The sequence below is a fragment of the Pavona decussata genome, unplaced genomic scaffold (genome assembly GCF_977016875.1).
Source record: "Pavona decussata unplaced genomic scaffold, jaPavDecu1.1 SCAFFOLD_68, whole genome shotgun sequence".
In the NCBI taxonomy this organism is placed as follows: Eukaryota; Metazoa; Cnidaria; class Anthozoa; order Scleractinia; family Agariciidae; genus Pavona; species Pavona decussata.
The window spans coordinates 27,501-47,113 of record NW_028145487.1 but is presented as its reverse complement, the minus strand read 5'-3'; positions in this window follow the sequence as shown (position 1 = coordinate 47,113).

Genomic DNA, 19,613 nt, shown 5'->3' with positions numbered 1-19,613 from the left:
ATATGATAGTCAACTTTAATAACTCAACAATTGAACTTGTAAACAATCTACTCTAAACGAGATAGGAGGAGAAAATGAAAACGGGTAATTGTCCTGTAAATGATGAAAATTGTATGTTCATGTGAGCGCCGATAAAAAGGAAACGAAAAAGTATGTAAATTCTACCATACTATATAATTTACTTGCACTTTTCTGACAAAACCCGTCATGAATAATCAGAACTTCTCTTCACCTGTAATGTTATGCCAGGCCAGTATAGGCAATCAATAAAAATTACTAATTCTATACTTATATATAGCACTACTGCGAGAACTCAATGTTTATCAAAAAAATAGTTCACTAATTATGTTATGAAAATACTCATGGAATAAACGAACGGGTTTCAAAACACAATAACTTTTGTTAGCTTATAAGCTCATTCTTTTCCAGGCACCCCAAATCAACAATTTACCTCGGCTTGTAAGGCAATATAACAGTTCAAGGTATGTGTAATACGTGTAAACATAACAGTTCATCACCTCGGACATGTTACAAAACTTAATTTACGCTGTCAGGTCTGTAATACTTGGTTTTACGAAGAGCAAAATGACATATTTCGATTAAAAAAAACTTAAAATATAGTAGTATAGTTTTGTTCATAATAATATGGATAATAATTTTATGGATAGCGGATAGTTCCGTTACATTCAGGTTTTGTTGTTAGCAACTCGGAGAATACTCCCAAACTTCATTGCCACCCCGTTTTTGTTTAGTCTCTCGGCAACGATGTTTCTTTTATTTATCAGCTGGTATAGTGTTTTGTGGTGGATTTCTTTGCAAAATAAATTTGGAGCCTTGGATACTCCCATGCAAAAGTGACGTAAAAGGTCGTGTGAAATTTTGAAAACAACCCCCTAAGAGTGGCCTATTTTTTTGGCCGTGGGTTCTTACTTATTTTTACCCTTAAAAGGTACGAAAGAAAAATAGTCGGATTCGTCCATTTTTTACCATTGTCTGAGCTTTATAAAGCAATGGCATAGGTCCCCAGCACTTGTTTTACCCAAACATGTAACCCTCTGGGTGTAACTAGGCAGATATTAAAACTGAACTCCAGAAAAAGAGTTGCCACCCATGGGTTATTGCTTATTTTTCCCGAAATGTTCTTTTTAAAGTCTTTGCGATCCCTAACTTATTATCTTACCCTGACAAGCCTGATTAGAAATATCTTTATTTTGTCGGTTTGTAACTCGCAACTTGCAACTCGCAACTCGCAACTTGCAACTCGCAACTGCAACTCGCAACTCGCAACTCGCAACTCGCAACTCGCAACTCGCAACTCGCAACTCGCAACTCGCAACTCGCAACTCGCAACTCGCAACTCGCAACTCGCAACTCGCAACTCGCAACTCGCAACTCGCAACTCGCAACTCGCAACTGCAACTCGCAACTCGCAACTCGCAACTCGCAACTCCACAACTCGCATTCTTCGCAGACCCATTAACAATTATTCCACGAGCGCGCGTTGGATATGAGATGATAGATAGCCAACGAGGCGCCTAGCGCCGAGTTGGCTATAATCATCTCATATCCAACAAGCGTGAGTGGAATAATTGTTTTATTAAAAACAATCAAGAAATATTGGTAGATTTCGCTGATTTCGCTTTGCAAGAACAATTAGAAGACAATTTATTGGTCTCTATTTCTCGGGCATGGTATAATGGCTCATATACCATGGCTGCTAAGCCAATCAAATCGCTCGAATTGCATTATACAATGATCCAGTTTTGAATAATGGAAAGTATAAATCTACTAGCGTTCTATCACGAATGCCGTTCTCTGATTGGCTACGCTACTCGCTACTATTCTGTGATAGATAGTGAGTAGCGGTTTTCAACTAAATGGCGGCCGTTTCGTCGCGTTTTCGAAGTTTCTGCGATGAGGAAATAGATAATTTACTTGTTTAGTTTTGACCGACTAATAGATTTATACTAAAGCAATTAGATTGTTCGCTCTCGATTTCTATGCGTGATAGCTGATTCGGGATGCGCCCTTATGAGCTATCACGCGATAGAAATCTCGAGCTGATAATCTATTTGTTAATTAGCGTAAGAGAAACACCGCATACTAACGAGGAGTGTTTTATCAGCTGATAAACACCGCATACTAATACGGAAGAGGTTTATCGATATTAAGTCACTACACGTGAGGTATTATCGACCATTTGATAGGTCAGTGGGCTTATGAATTATTGACGATTTTTTGAAGGTTTCGTGTACCAGGGGAATTGAAGGATGACACAGATATATTTGGGGATTGCTCTCACTTGTGATGTTGTTATTTGTGGGCCGAACAAAAAGACAAAGAAACCGTTTCCAAAGGATACGCTGTCAAACTCTTCGTTTGTTGCATTTATTGAGAAATTCGAAATGACGATGGTGCTCCATGCTGTTAAAAACCAGAGGGATTTTGGTAGTTGTAGTAAAATGACGCCATAGTGAAAATGTCCTTTTTCTCCCCTCCCACAAAGCAACAATTACCGCTTCCTGCATGTATCCACCGCCCAAATGCCCTACCATTCGGCTAAACGCGGTTTAGCTCTCAGATTTGCTGTATGCGGAAAAAAAAAAAAAAAAAAAAAAAAAAAACGCCCGGTATCCCATACGTGGAGGGATGGCAAGACAATAAAAAAAATAACTACAAAATATTACTAGCTCTAGCGGCAATATTGTGTGCAGTATTTCAACGCGTGGCTTAGACAATGCTCCACTCTGACAAGAGACTATGAGGTGAGAGAGCGAATCCCCCATACATGCCCCTCTTCCTATGAAGTTTTTTTTTCAATCTATTTTTGTTTGCATTGCTATTTTAATGTCGACATCATTTAATTTTAGACTCAATGGCGGATTATAATTTCCCAAAATAGCATGGTGCGAACTAAAAAAAAGATTGAAAATAATTATTATGGGGCACAGGCGTTCGCTCTCTTACCTCATAGTCTCTTGAATCTTAACCGTACTCTAGCAACCAATAATAGAGAATTTGTTTTTTGCCCAACTGCTAGCTTTAAAACTGTAAAACGACGTTTAAACGTGAGTTATCTCGACAAATGAGAGGTTTGTTTGATTCAGTTGCGATGCTATCCTTCATGCGGCCGCCATCTTGTTTTCTTGAGAGTATCCCATCATGCATGGGTAAAAAGTAACCCTCAATCTTAAGCCCAGCATATGTACATACTGCGAACTCCGGCGCACTGTAGACTGCTGGCCGATGAGTGCGGTTTAAGAGGAAACGATCAATCTTAACCTCCCTATAATGACTGGAAAATTTAGTCAAAATTCGATACTCCTAGCTACAAATAATTTCAAATGAAAATATTTGCTAATGTTTTAAACGACTACAAAAGGTTGTAGATAGCCTTTGCTTAAAGCCCTTATATTATGCTTCTGCAAATGCTCAATGAAATCGATGTTTGATAGATATAGCTGTTTACTCCTTTCTTGCTACTTCGCTGGTTCAAATGTCTGTAATTCGTTTAAGGCCACGGCAATGTGTTGCTAAAAAAACTAGAATACCTTGCAGCTTACCGAAGCAAGTGCCGCGAAAACGGTCAATCACCGGAAAGATTCCCCACTGTTCTGATTAGTAAAATCTCCCGAAACAATGTTTTCTTCCCGAAATTCATTGCAGACGCTACATTTGAAAAGTCACAGGAACCAATGATTTGAAGCACTGTAGCGGAGTGTAGCTTACAAATTGACAGAATTAGAATTCCAAGCCATCGTAATCACTAAACAAACAAGCAAATTATTCCACCATTTTCAATTGATTCTTTTGTGCAACAAAAAAATAAAAACGTTCACACAGCGTCTGCTCAAAGATTTAAAAAGAAAAGTTATTGGTTAGAAGTCGCAGAGGGGAGAATCACCCTCGCCTTTACTGGGTCGGAGCAGCCAATACCCCATCATCAGAAGCGAATGTGCTCCTGTATATTAAATACCATCACAAGCTTTTCAACAAGAAATAACAAATATTTAAAAGACATTCCTGTCTGGTTCAAAGGTAATTTTACAGCGGTATTAAGAAGCAATGCCTGAAAATTTCGAGCAAATGGTGGCCACGATAAAAAATTAATATTCCGTCATATTTCGTGTATTGTTAGGCACTACCAAGTTGATAATCGTGATGCAGTTTATTTTTCAAAAAACCGCTTTAATTGTGTCGGAAAGACGGAAAAATACATTTTTACGGCCGGTTGCCTAAAAATAGCCCAAATTGAAGGCGGAATTGCCAGTCACCAAAAGATTACTCGCATGCTAACGGAAAGAGCGGTTCGTTTTATTGACTCTAAGGCCCGGTTCATACGTCGAACTTTACATGAGCCGAACCTAATACCTATTAAGGTCGACCCAAATAATTAAGTTCGGCAGTTGATTCAGACGTCGAACCTAACTGAAGTCGAACTTAATTCAAGTTAAAGTGAGAAAGTAGATTTTCGTGGTCAGCGGCTGTTGTTTTTACTCAACAAGATTTAAAATGGCGGGAAAGATGAATTCTGACATGGAAGAGCTTGTTTGGTAAAATACTAAAGACAGGCCAAACACGACTCCTACTGGTCGAGATAGGAAGAATATGACCTTCAAAGCTAATTTGCTTTTACGAGTACGTCTTTCAAAGATCTCCCTTTTCTGTACGAAAGTAAGGAAGAGTTTTTGTAGATCTCCCTTAGCAGAGGCAGATTTTCTATCAAGTGTTATTTACCAGGAGCCATAATCAAGGATGGAGACCGTCACGTGATGCCATTTTGACTTGTGGGCCTGTCCCCATGTGTTGTACCAAAAAAATCTAATTTTAGAAAAAAATTGCGCCATACGCGCGTTCGCGCACGCGTGTAAACGGCAAGGATCGCGCGTGGAGAAATTGAAATTTTTTTCCACCCGTTCAAAATGGCGTCCAAATTTTAAAATTCTGCCAGGAAATATCTCCTCAGTGCCCACATTTAAGGAATAAGACTCTCACAAAGAAAAGGTAACAATTGAAAGAAGACGGGAAAAGTTGGAATAAGCGCCCTATTGATCACTTGACTCTCACAGTGAAGTCAAAAAGGCGCCAAAACGGTGGCGCTGCGTGCGTTGCTACTGTTGAATGAATGAAAAAAGCTTACACTCTACGGGCATGTACTCAGACAGGTAAGGACTTTTTTATCTTAAGTGAATTTTTTCTCAGCTGCTTTCCGTGTCACATATAAGGTAGTAGCCCCACGCAAATTTGCGTGTATTCACGTGGGTATATGACGTGAGGGGGGAGGGGGGGGGGGGCATTTTTTCTAAAAAAAATATATTTTTGGTACAACTCATGGGGATGCGTGGACCCCACGCTTATGGTCTCCATCCCTGATTATGGCTCCTGTATTTACTCATCTGAATTGTTTTAGGTTAGGCACAGAAGGGCGATATTCCATAACAAACCTCAAAATGTTTTTGCGGGTTTTTAGTTTGTTTTGTAGTGCCGACATTCTTTCGCGGAGGTTGACTTCTGAAGAGTTTTATTATAAGGTTATCGAGGTAACCTCTGTTGCATAATCTCTGTTTGGATAGAGTAATGTTTTCTTCAAATGTTGTTTTTGAAGATTTTGTTCTGAGAAGTCTTGACGCTTCGCCTTTTATATAGCCTGTATTGGAAAGTTTCTGTCGGTTAGAAGTGCGTGTGCACATCAAGAATAGATTTTTTTTATCTTTCGCATCTCAGACAAGTATATTTAGTTGTTTCGAAACAAGAAGAACAAGCACATTCCTCTTTTCCCGCCATCTTGTTCAGAATGAAGTCCTTTGCGCACATGCCAAGTCGATGGAATGCACAGACCTCTGGGATAGATATAATTTATATAATTTATACGTAACGTATGCATTTGGTTCGGCACATGAAAAGTTCGACGTCTGAATCGAAGTCGAACTTTTGCCGTTCTATTCGACTGGCGCAGTCGAATAGAACGGCGGGTCGACCCAAATAAAAATTTGTCAATCCTAACTGATTCATACGTCGATCTTTACATGCGCCGAACCAAATGATTAGGTTCGGCTCATGTAAAGTTCGACGTATGAACCGGGCCTAATGTACTGATTTGGGAAATGTTTACACTTCATCTGAGCTCAAATCGGCTTCCTCAGCCATCGCTTAAAACGAAAACAATCCCACTAAAGACACGCATTTTTTCAAACTGACAAAAATATAATTTTACCACCAAGTTGCGATCAAATAACTTTCCATGTGCCCAGTGACGAATTGCTCCTGCATTCGAGCTGTGAGTTGTCTAAAGGGCGATTTAGACGATACGATTTTCTCTTACGACTGTCGCATGCGATTTCTAGAGCGCGCGCTGCTTGCGTCATGTAAAAATCGTACGCAACTCTCGCCACTCAACATTGCCTTTACCTACGATTGTCGTAGGATTTTAAAACATGTTTTAAAATCCTACGACATTTTTCGTGTTGTGTGCGTCTGTCGTAAGGATGTTGTAGGTTGATTTACACGACGCGATTCGTGTTGTAGGCATGGCGTAAGCGTGTCGTATGCGACAAATCGTAGGCAAAATCGTACCGTCTAAATCGCCCTTAAGAATAGTACTAAAACATGTGTAAAAACCTGAGTATCAAGCGCGCGCGAGTCACGCATAAATTCACCAGCGAGCCAAAGACCTGACCGAGACATATCTTCACAAGATCGTTTTCTTTGATTAAACCAAATATTTTTATTGTAAACATTATCTGGATTATTAGTCATCGAAGCCGAAGAAATTTGAAATGATCAACCCCAAAGCAGTGGTTAACAAGTTTAATTGTTTTGAGTTTGGTCGACAGTTAATACTTGCATGTTGCGTGACCAAACAAATCCCAACGCAGCGGGGTGTAGTAGGGGCAAGCCTGCCGTGACAGAACTTTAAACAAAAAATCCGGAATGGAAAGTACAAATCCTTACTTTCCTTTGTGGATAGTGTCAAAAAATGAATCTTTTTAAATAAATCGCCCATCGCCCATCATTTCTTGATATGATAAGAAAAAAAATATCAATTAAGTGACGTTGTTTCCTGGGAGGGGGGGGGGGGGGGGCAGATGTTCCGTAATTATTCCGTCCGCAACGTTCTCTTTCAAACACAGCGCTTTTCTGGTACTAACACTCGGTGAACAACGACTTTATTGCAGTCAAGTACCATTTTCTTGCTCAAGTTAACTCTCTAACCACCTCTTCCAGGTAACGTTATGTATACTCTAATGAGTATTCACTGACGCGATGAAACAACCATAATTTACACTAACAACCGCGTCGCACAGCAAGTTTTTTTCTTTCGTCTAAAATTGTGGCAATAGTAGTTATAGAAATGAGGCAATCCTTTTCTATGCTTCATTTACTAATAGATAAAAAGACAATAACTGGTGCCGTTCAGAAAGCTAGCACCACGCTCTCGAGCACAGGCGGTGCAGCTTCAACTATTTTAATAGTAGGCCGAGGGAGTGGCTAACGATTGTCTGGTTGTCCTGTGGTCGTCCTCTGCCGTAACATGATGTGCACCGTGAAAGGGTGGAAATACCTTTTAAAAAATGCTTTCCAGTCGTAGGGCACTAAATAGAGTTACATGTCAACGCTATCTGTGAATGATTACACTTGAATGACTAACAGTTCAGCTAGCAAAAAAGAAACAGAAAGAAAAGATCACTCCTGACAAGTACACTTCTTACCAAGGGCGACAATTCTCTGAATGTATGGCGCTTTCTTTCTTACTGTGATGTCAGCCGTTTGGATATCAAAGTGCTCACAGATGTCCCTAAGCATTTGAATTGCAAATTTCGACAACTTTGAGTTTGCAATGAGTTCGCAAAGGTTATGATTGTCGAAGCAAATTGGGTGCACGTGCGCAACATCTTGAAGAATTTGACTTCTCAACTGGCTATAGGCTTCCTCGTTTTCTACGTTTTGGTCGTCTTCGACTTCGCTGTCGGTCAACTTTTCTTCAAGCGAACGCTTCGAGGCTAGTCTAGAAAAGAAACTTGAAATCTGCTGACTAGTTAAAAACTCAGAACTGGAAAATATACGATTCCCATTGCAGTCATCATAGACTTGGCAACTGACACTGCATCTACCTTTTGGCCGGTTTTCTCTCCAATGAGAACTTTGCTGGACAAATAGTCCTTCTGATTCTCTGTGAATCTAGTTCGACGAACCTGACTAGACTTTAATTTAGAGCCCACCCCATTGGCAAACATGATTGATCTGAGACATTTCTACTCCTCGCAACTTCCTGCATGTGTGGTACACCACCAGACTGCTCCTGGAGCCTTTGTGCGTATCCATACACTGCTCTGTCAAGAAGAGTCGCGTGCTCAAGAGCGCGTTGGTGTCTGCCACAATCCAGGTGATGCTGTGGGGCAGAAAAACGTTGATATGTCTTAATGCATCCTTCCTCAGGACATGAGAAAAGAAGGCCATGTGATTCATCAGCAACTGGGTCCTTTTCAGAGTAAAAGTACTTCTGAGCGTCTTTCAAAGAAGTTTGGGCCCGTGGCTTTACCTTGAGAAATTGCCCCTCTGGAATATCTTTGTTTGGTTTTGAATGGCATTCTGTGACATTGAGGACTTCTGCTACCTGAGCAACGTCAAGTTTTGCGAGTGGTATCTTCTTTCAGGACCTATACCATATGCTCTCCAGAGGTGCAAGCTTTCGCCGCTGTACTCGATATTAGAGATCAGACTCACGCCTTCCAACTTCACATGCAAACCTGGTCTAGATGCGAATCTAAGTATCGAATTCAAGTCCCGTATGTGATGACTTTTTTTGGTAAAGTTGTTCAGAAACAAAGATTTTCAAGTTTTTTTACTGCCAAGCAGTTTGCTACATACTTACACTCGATATAGAGTTTAAGTTTATCAAGTTACCTTAAAGTCGCTTTTCAGGTACCGCTTAGCAGCCTTCAGACGCTGCTTTTGCTCTCTTGCCCACGTCATTCCCATCAAAGTATCTCCCAATCTATCGACCACATGGCTTAAGTCATCAAAGGCCCGACTTCCTGCTGAGCTTACATAGTCAAGTCCTTGCAAAGACTTTCTCTTTGACGCTGAAAAGAAAGATAAAATCCTCAAGAGTGTTCTGCGGCTCAGGGAAGTAAACCCGCATTCTTCAGCATAACTCAGGTATTGCTTGACTATAGACTCCGGTATCATCATGCGAACAACATTGGGCACCGTGATAACCTCTTTCGTTGATAGTGTTATAGACTTTTCCCTAAAAGGAAGGTCCAGGATCACATGCTGGCTTGTTATGAAATCGAGAAAATGGTCCAGCTGTGTTTGGGATACTGCCAATCTTGTCCGAGAGGACTGTAGAAGAAGTGGAACGCCCCTGCCTTGGACAAGGACATGCTTTCTGGCAGTGCTAAACCGATACCTTGTCAGATTAGGAATCCACTTTTGAAGTGTCTTGTGTGATACTTTGGCCCCCATTATTGATAACAATTGGCGTCTGGTTTGCCAGTTATCGGCATTTCTGTAGCACTGTGCTAGCGCCTCCATAAAGACCTCATCAATATCGTCATCGTTATCACTAGACAATTGCGATTCTAATGATTTTAGATGCAACCAGGGATTGCCACAACTGTTGACACTGATTCGGTGCCACTTCTTCCTACACAGCAACAACTGCTTCCTTGGCTTTTCGTAGATGACGACACCTTGTTCTTTCGCTGGCCTCTTCCCACTGAGTTTTCAAGGGATATCTCACTGGGCTAACGTCCCTACTTTCTAGAAAAGCATTTAGCTTTCATGTGGCTTAGAGGTAGGAATGTCGGAATCTTGTGTTTCAGAGAGGACGTAGCTGCTCTGTGACGGTGTCTGCAGGTCGATAGAAAAGTCAGCTGCTGGTGTACTTTGTGCGATGGGATTAGTGCTTTTACTTGTTTCATCCTATGGAAAACAGGTCAAACGACACAATTTAGTCTAGCCTGCGGGTTTAACTTTTAAATATTGTTACCAGGAAAAAAAAGACAAACGAACGCTTTCTGTCCGATGTGAATGATATTATTATTTTCGCATGTTCTGAGGTTTTAGCCTGTGAGGCAGCAGCCATTAACCAGGAAACAGCATCTCGGCGCACAGCGGTGTGTTGGGAAAACGTTGTTATTTGATCAAAAGAAGGACCATTACAATCATTTTCATGTGTTTATAACAGCCCCAAGCTTCTTTTAAAGAAAAACAGAGGGCGTGAATGGGAGCGTGAAAGGGACAAAGAAGGGGGTTAAAAAGGGGGAGGTGGAGGGAAGGGATAAATAAAGACAGACAGACGAGACGAAAAAATTCACAGACAGACAGACAGAGTGAGAGACAGAAACAGAATGAATGAATGAATGAATGAAGGAAGGAAGGAAGGTAGGAAGGAAGGAAGGAAGGAAGGGAGGAAGGAAGGAAGGAAGGAAGGAATGAATGAATGAACAAGTTCACACTTTTTTACATGACAATCTTATCTAAATAACAGTAATATAACTCTTTAACAGAGAGACATGTACAGACTAACGCACAGACAACAGACAGACAGACAGAGAGACAGGCAGATAGGTAGTGTTGCGTTTGTTAAATTCAAATCGCACAGCTGCCCTATGACTGCTGAATTGTTTGAGAGCAAGCGAGTTTGATATTCTTACCAAAGGCATATCTTTAATCCGCAAGACAACTTCGGTATCCTCAGAAGACTTAGTACTATGCATGCCCAGTGGACGCAGCAAATGTCTGCAGTTTGGGCAGACCCCTGTGACAAGAGAACAGAATTATCTTTCCCCTTTTGTGTTTCGTTTACGCCTTCTCTCGCCCACCCAAAAGGAACACCCCAGCGTGTCACGCAGTCACGCAATGTCAACTTAGAGCTCGGTTAGTTTCCTGTACTTCTTTTCGCCTGCTCCTATTTCCGAAATCGGAGGTTGAGTTAAAAAAAGAGAAATGCTGACAACAGAGCCTTCTGTTGATATTTTTAATGAAACTGCCAACAAACTTCGCAAGAGCGTCTTGCATGTGTCAACGATTTTTTCGCTATCCGACCTAATTTGACCTTTGAGGTCAAACTTAAAAGTGGATACAGGAATGGCAAGTTTCCCAAAGTCACACTATTAAGGTTCGAATGAATGGAAACCCGATCAGAAAAGGTATTTTTAATTGTAAATTGTTTCATGTGATCTTTTAATTTAAGCTGAAATTGAACATTTCTAATCTGCAATCTGCGAATGAAAACAATACTAATTAATGAAACTCATTACTTATGCATATTCAGGTGAAATTTTCTCTAATTTCGAAGGTCTCGTGTAAAGTGAAAAACAAAAAACCCATTCCAGTTTTTATATATGTTTTAGCACAATTCTTTATCTCTTCACAGCATGAATGATAGAGCAATTCATCATTGGGCACAGCCGAAACAGTTTGATCACGACTTAGAATTATAACTATATTTTTTGCTATTTTGAAAAATATCCGCCTTTAACGGCAATTGTTTCCACTTTAAGCTAGCGCTGTTGGCAAGAAAACAATTTCAATTAATATCAAATGTTAAACACTTCCCAAATCAGAAAATTAGTGCTAATATATCCATGCGCTCTTCCCATTCGCACATAAGCTTTGTTTTGATGACTACTAATTTGGCTTTCACGTCTGGCAATTCTGAGGCCACCGACGGTAAAATGATTTTTTCCGTTTTTCTAAAAGTTAAAGCGGATTTTCGAAAAACAAACCACATCATTATCATTGACTTAGCATTGCCTACCTACACATTAAATATGAGCGGAAAAAATTTTTTCACTGTGGCCGGTAATTTTCGATTTTGCTCGATTTTTTTCTGGCCTTTGCTCTTAATGTTTATAACCCTATGCAGAAAGGCCATTTTATTTATTTATTTATTTATTTATTTATTTATTATTATTATTATTATTATTATTATTATTATTATTATTATTATTATTATTATTATTATTATTACTATTATTATTTAAAATCAGTGAGGCAACTTGGTCACTTATCTTTAGGGGTGATAACCCCCCGCGTTACCAAGAGAGAGGTAATAATCCTCTTTAGGGGAGATAATCCCCCTAGTTGCTAAAAGTGAGGTGATAATCATCTCCAGGGGTTGATAGACTCTTTTAAGATTAAGAGGGACTGGTGATATTCCTCTTGATGGGGTCCCTTGATCTCAAGTCACGTAGTGTTTGGTAGCAGTCTACAAACATCACTGAACAACATCACTGGTAATGCTCCTGTGGACATTAGGAATGTGGAAAACCGTACCGGCTCCAAAAACAAGAGAGAAAAAAATTGAATATGCCCAGTAAGGTATCAGGCAGAAAAAAGTTGGCCATTTTCCACAATTTTAGATTTAGAAAAAGGATTAAAAGTGTTGGCAATAATTTTTTTTGAAGAGTGAGGTTATTGTGTACGAAATATGAAATTCGTATTTATTATTAATTCGCCGCTGACAAATGCTGTAATACTAGATTGAAATGTTACGTGGTACCGAATTATTTCTCGGATTGTTTTTGTATTATAAATCGTTCCAACATCAGTAACAGAAGCATTTCGAAGCCAGGAAAGCCTACACCATAGTGTAGTTGTCATCACTCCCGATTAGTTTTCAAGGAGAAGTAGGTTCGATTCCTTCTCGGGACAACATATTTTTCTTTTCATGTAAGGTGGGTATCGAAAATTATGCTACGTATACACAGTGTTAGACATTGAAATATGTATTTGATCATTTATTTATTTGTTTTCGTATCGTTCGGGCAAAATTTCGATAGCGTTCTTATAGCTCGACTCAGTTTACACCAAATCAGCTCAGTAAGACAACAGACTTCGAAAGTAGTTAAACTTGTAATTGTCAACATCCTTCATATATACATTCCTGTAAACGGCCAAAGAAAAGAATCCCAAACCATGCAACCGCGGACCGTTCAGATCACCACCACGTCCAAAGACAACGGCGGAACATTAAAATGCTACTGAAAACCTCCTTGGATATAACTTAATTTTTGACTCTTTTAAAGTCAGAAACATTTGACGACTGTGATGACATATGGCGAAAACAAGAGGAGTTGGTATAGCATAGAGTGATTCATTAGTAGCAACTTTAATATGACAACACTTATCTGAAATGTGTGAAGTACAATTTTTTTTGTAAGAACCTTTTTTTTTATCAGAACGTTGAGGCTGAGATTAACTCGAATTTAAGAACATACTAAGAACATTTCCAAGGCTGAGAATCAGTTAAGAACACATGTATGTTGACTAAATGTTTTTGAAAAGAACAGTGTATATACGGATAAAGTGCATGTAAAACATCAGTCTATATTGTCTCATTAACCCTAAATGATGGGTCAGATCGCGTCCTCATAAGTTTATCGAGATAGTATAACAGGTAAGTTAAAAACATTCCAAGACCTTTTAAGGCTCAAACTGCCAGTAATAATAATAATAATAATAATAATAATAATAATAATAATAATAATAATAATAATAATTATTATTATTATTATTATTATTATTATAAAATAAGAAAAGAAAGAAAGAAGTGTAACACAACCTCTCGTTAAAGTTTGGCTTTTTCTTTAACTTTCCAGATGAAATTTACATATTGCCTTGCCTAATAGCGTGACTGTCAACTAAAACTGTCAACGACGTACCTGTATTCCAAATTAAAAAAAAAATCTTAAATGTAAAGTTAATTGTTTTTTCACAAGACCATGTAAACGACAAAAAATTGTTTTTTTACCAGACCATGTGAACGGTTTCAAGAAAGTAACATAGGCGAAAGGATCAAACCTTGGACCCTTCGCCAGCCCAGCCACTTATTGGGTCGAAAAACATAATATATGCCACTGAATTGTGCAGACTATTGTCTAAAAGAAATAATTTCAAATGACATGATATACTCTCCAGTTGTTAAATATGAAGAAAAACTTGTGCTGTGATGCATTTCAAACTTAGCAATTTACAAATAAAGAGTCCTCACTCCACAAGCGCGTGTGTACGTGAACAAAAGGAATTGAATTTAGTTCGGCCGCAAGTAAGTCAGTCAGTCAGTCAGTCAGTCAGTCAGTCAGTCAGTCAGTCAGTCAGTCAGTCAGTCAGTGAGTGAGTGAGTGAGTGAGTGAGTGAGTGAGTGAGTGAGTGAGTGAGTGAGTGAGTGAGTGAGTGAGTGAGTGAGTGAGTGAGTGAGTGAGTGAGTGAGTAAGTAAGTAAGTAAGTAAGTGAACTTTAGTTAGACAGGGTGGCCCAATCAGCTACGGGGCTGTTATCCTGAGGGGCCCTGTAGCCTATTGTTGACTATGTTAGATAGCAAATCGAGCAAAAAATATCCCCAGAACACGATGGTCGGATTTAGTCCAACTTTCCGGCCGTCGGTTCAAAATTCGGGCCTCCAGTCTACAGATCCGCTTAAAAAAGAAAAAAAAAAAAAAAAAGCAAAATGACCTTCTTGAAGAAATTCATCAGGCTAGATAAGTGAACAGTCGATTTAAAAGTTCTTACAACATAGCCAGTCTTATATTAATGTCTTATTAATGCTGACAGTTTCGATGACTGTCAGCCATCTTTATCAAAACTTGAAAAGCATGAAAAGTGTCAGAAGCCTTAAATAGGCTTTTGAAGGTGTTGATTATTGCGATAAATGCGCAAAGTCACTCTGTAGACGCCCGCTCCCCCCTGGTTTGGGGGTGGAGATCACTTGTGTCCATATGGGAGAAAGCTGATAGGCTCCCTCGTCCCTGTTCATAGTAGGAGTGTTCGCTCTAATACATATGCTTTTTTTAATCCATCGCTTAAGATGATCGAAAAGCTGACCAAGTTAAAAAAGGATGGCAAGATAACGGAAGATCAGTACAAATACTTGTACCCTACATCTGAGGCCACACCTAGATTGTACTGCACGCCAAAAATCCACAAGGCTAACAACCCTTTGAGACCTATTGTGGATTACACAGGATCGATTGGTTACAATACATCTAGAGCCCTAGCTGACCTCCTGGGACCTCAGGTTGGCACTACGGAACATCATGTCAAAAATTCCAAAGACCTTGCTGAAGAATTATCCTCGGTCACATTAGAACAAGAAGACATCTTCAACTCCCACGATGTTGTGTCACTATTTACCAAGACCCCTATACAGGAGACATAATTAACCATCATAAGACAACGCTTAGATCAAGATCAAGATCAAGATCTAAAGAAAAGAACAAACCTAGAGGTTGAGGATATAATGGATCTCACAGAATTTATTGCCACCACCACATACTTCAGTTTCAGAGGACAATTATTCAAACAGAAGTTCGGCACAGCCATGGGCAGCCCAGTATCCCCGATCCTGGATAATTCTTTTATGGAATGGCTTGAACAGCAGGCCATCGCCACTGCTCCCATAGACTGTAAACCTAAGCTATGGAAATGATATGTGGATGACATCCTAGAAATCATTAAGAGGGGAAAGGTGGAGGCTCTGACAGATCATCTTAATGGAATTGACAAAACAAACAGCATCAAATTCACGCACGAACCAGAGAAAAATGCCCACATCCCATTTCTGGACACCCTTATTACCAGGAGGGAGGACGGATATATCAAACTACTGGTTTACAGGAAAGCCACACACACAGACCAGTACCTGTCGTTTCAATCGCATCATCCACTTCAGCACAAACTTGCTGTCATACGGACGTTATTGGAAAGAAGTGACAGCATTGTCACGGAGGAAGAAGACCGTAAACAAGAGGAAGAACACATAAGAACAGCCCTCCATACATGTGGTTACCCGGATTGGGCGATAAAGAAGGTCAAAGAGCAAATGAACAGCAAGAAAGCTATTAGAAAAGATAAATCCAAGAATGATAAAGCTCAAGAAAAATCAAGAGCAGTGGTGACTGTCCCATATGTCCGTTCATTCACAGAGAAAATACAACGCATATTCACCAAACACAGGGTAGCCACAGTGATTAAACCTCAAACCACCCTCAGACAGGTTTTAGTTCACCCAAAGGACAAAGTGGAGAAGCACAAAAAAGCTGGAGTGGTGTACAAAATTCCATGTAGCCAATGCGAAAAGGTATATATCGGTGAAACAGGGAGACAGCTGGGAACCAGGATCACGGAACACAGAAAGGAAGCAGAAAAGATCTCTAAAAGAAATTTCACAAGAACCACCCGCAGAGCTTCTACCAATGAACACCATAAATCAGCCATAACAGACCACGTCTGTCAGAACAATCACATAATGAATTGGGAAGCAAGTGAAATAGTTGAGCAGGACGGCGACAAGTTTAAGCGATGGATTAAAGAAAGCATATGTATTAGATCGAACACTCCTACTATGAACAGGGACGAGGGAGCCTATCAGCTTTCTCCCATATGGACACAAGTGATCTCCACCCCCAAACCAGGGGGGAGCAGGCGTCTACAGAGTGACTTTGCGCATTTATCGCAATAATCAACACCTTCAAAAGCCTATTTAAGAGCAAATGTTGTCAAAAATCAAACATTTTTGAAATATCGTGGCAACGGCTCAAAAATCAATTCGGCTTATTTTCTCAAGTTAGGTAGACCTTAATGTGAAACAAGTGACTGCATACTTTGTTTAGTTAAATATCGATTCATTTTCGAGAAAATCGATAATAGCCGAATTCTCTGAAAATACCGCTGTTTGAGTATAAAATTTGGGGCGATTTACGAAGCTTCGTGTTACAAAATAAAACACTCCAGAGAAATAAAAACTATCATATCTTGTGGAAAGATGTCGAAAGTGTATGTTACAAACAATTTGAGGAATTTTTGACCATTTACTTTTAAAATGTAAAAGTATTTGTTCGACCTACTTTTTCCAAGATGAAAAGATGGCCCAAATTAACCTATTATTAAAGCATGTGGTGCCGAATGTAATTAACCAAAAATCTGTGTTTTTTAAGGGAAAGAGTTGGTCTTTTACGTCCCCAAAGGATTTTTTGGAGAAATGATTCAGTGCGATGAAATCGAATTTTAAAGTTATATAAATAGCGCTGTTTCAACTGATCCGGTGAATTACCTCAACTGTACACATACACGACCAACTTATATTATTTCGCAGTTTACGCTCATTCGAAATCTAATTTAGCATACAAACTCCTCCTTGTTTACAAATCAAAGATAAAGACTGCAGTCCTGCAATTGCCATTTCCTTCGTGAAAAAATGGAACCAACCTGAAGGATCACTTCCCACGATATGGCGGCACTGTACCATTGTTGTTTACTTCCTGTTTACTTCATTTTTCTCAAAAATCGCCTTCAAACGTCTTTCGTAAATCGTCTTTGCTAAAACATCAGTGTTGAACAGAACAGCGAGCGAAAAAAGGACCAAACGTCCTTAAATTAAAACACATGTGTTTCCGTGTTTCTTGAATTGTGAAATACAACTAATTAATTCAGAGGGAGTTCAAGTGAAATTTACAAGCATCGGAAAATTTAAAAATTGGAACATGGAACACATAGTAGGCGGACCACAGGTCAAGCTTTTGTATTTAAAATATCAACGATAAAAAAAGGCAAAAAGTAGAAGCAATCAAAAGAAGCCAAAAAGGCAATAAATCATAAAATAGGATCACTGTAGAAAACACTACTTCGCGGCACTGCTACCGTGAAACCGGGAAAAACAATATAATCATTTTAATTGTTTTTTCGGGAGTTTTAAGCATCCTTTTTAACGTTTTTTAAATAATAAAATTTTAAGTCAAATTCGAGAGGGCGGTCCGCATTTTATGACATCCGTCAATTTTGTTTGCTTCTAATTAATTAATCTTAAGTAACTGGTTTAGTGAAACGTTTGTAAACACCGAGAACGGCGCGTGTTATTGCGCGAATGTGCAGGTGTGTTGCTCTTATAAGTCTCTCGAGGCAGGAATTTTTGGATTTGACACGAGAGACAGGAAAAAAGAAACACAAATCATCCCTTCGCTGGCCTGTTCAAAGGACATGTTCAATCATATGGCTAGTCTTGGTTTTTTGGGTTGACCTTATTCTCAGCCGAGTAGAGATATTTACTCATCCTGGAAACATAAATTCTATGACCATTTGTCCCTTGCATCGCGAGAAGCTTGGTTTTGGCTGAAGAAGGGGATCAAATGCGAGGTGCAGAATGCCAGAGGTATTGTCCACTCATGACAAAAGGGGCAAAAAGTGGCCAAAATGCGACCGAGGAATCGGGAAAATTGATACGCAAATAATAATAAAGAAAACTGGCCGGAGTATTTTTTCAAGTGGGCTCAGGTAAGTTGACTTTTTGCATACCTTGCCTTTTTTCTCGAACTCGCTTGTCTTAGCACGGAACACTAGATTTCCTATAGGTATTTGCCCAACATGTCGGAAAACCCTCAGGGCGCTTGTAGCAGAGAAAGGAGAGACAGCCACTGTAACTTTACAGTCTCGACCTATTAAAGCAAGTTTACTGAGACAAATGAGTAAATTAAACTTGGTAAGCTTTAAACCACATTACTTATTATCAGCTTGCCGTCAGTCAGTCAGTTAGTATTATGTGGAGATGTGGAAATGAATAAAGAATAAAGAATAAAGAGATAGGTAACTCTCCCCACACTATGGCACACCCTGCAATCTTTATGATCCGTGTAAAGGTCTAACTAGGGGACAGGTGACTAAACGCAACGCTGCTACTTTTTTTGCAATATGTGTAGCACATTGAAATGACTTGTCTCCGCAGATTATCGTTGGGACCAGTTTCGTTGTGGTGGCTACCTTACGTATTCCGGCATTCGCAATGCAAAGGACAGTTGCGTGATTTTAGCCCATTTTTACTCAAAAAAATTCCCTTGTTCACGCCGGCGAAAAGTTACCTACTAAAACACTGGGTTTAATGCTTCCGATTTTCAGTTGACCCCTCTTCGTTATATTGTTATAGATATTTAAAATTCTTTCTTTTTCTCTCTTTCTCTTTCCTTCCATCCCTACTTCTTTCCCGCCCTTTTCCCTTCTGTGTCTTTCTTTCTTTCTTTCTTTCTTTCTTTCTTTCTTTCTTTCTTTCTTTCTTTCTTTCTTTCTTTCTTTCTTTCTTTCTTTCTTTCTTTCTTTCTTTCCTTCCTTCCTTGCTTCCTTCCCTCCTTCCTTCCTTCCTTCCTTCCTTCCTTCTTTTCTTTCTTCCTTCCTTCCTTCCTTCCTTCCTTCCTTCCTTCCTTCTTTCCTTCCTTCCTTCCTTCCTTCCTTCCTTCCTTCCTTCCTTCCTTTCTTCTTCCTTTCTTTCTTTCTTTCTTTCTTTCTTTCTTTCTTTCTTTCTTTCTTTCTTTCTTTCTTTCTTTCTTTCTTTCTTTCTTTCTTTCTTTCTTTCTTTCTTTCTTTCTTTCTTTCTTTCTTTCTTTCTTTCTTTCTTTCTTTCTTTCTTTCTTTCTTTCTTTCTTTCTTTCTTTCTTTCTTTCTTTCTTTCTTTCTTTCTTTCTTTCTTTCTTTCTTTCTTTCTTTCTTTCTTTCTTTCTTTCTTTCTTTCTTTCTTTCTTTCTTTCTTTCTTTCTTTCTTTCTTTCTTTCTTTCTTTCTTTCTTTCTTTCTTTCTTTCTTTCTTTCTTTCTTTCTTTCTTTCTTTCTTTCTTTCTTTCTTTC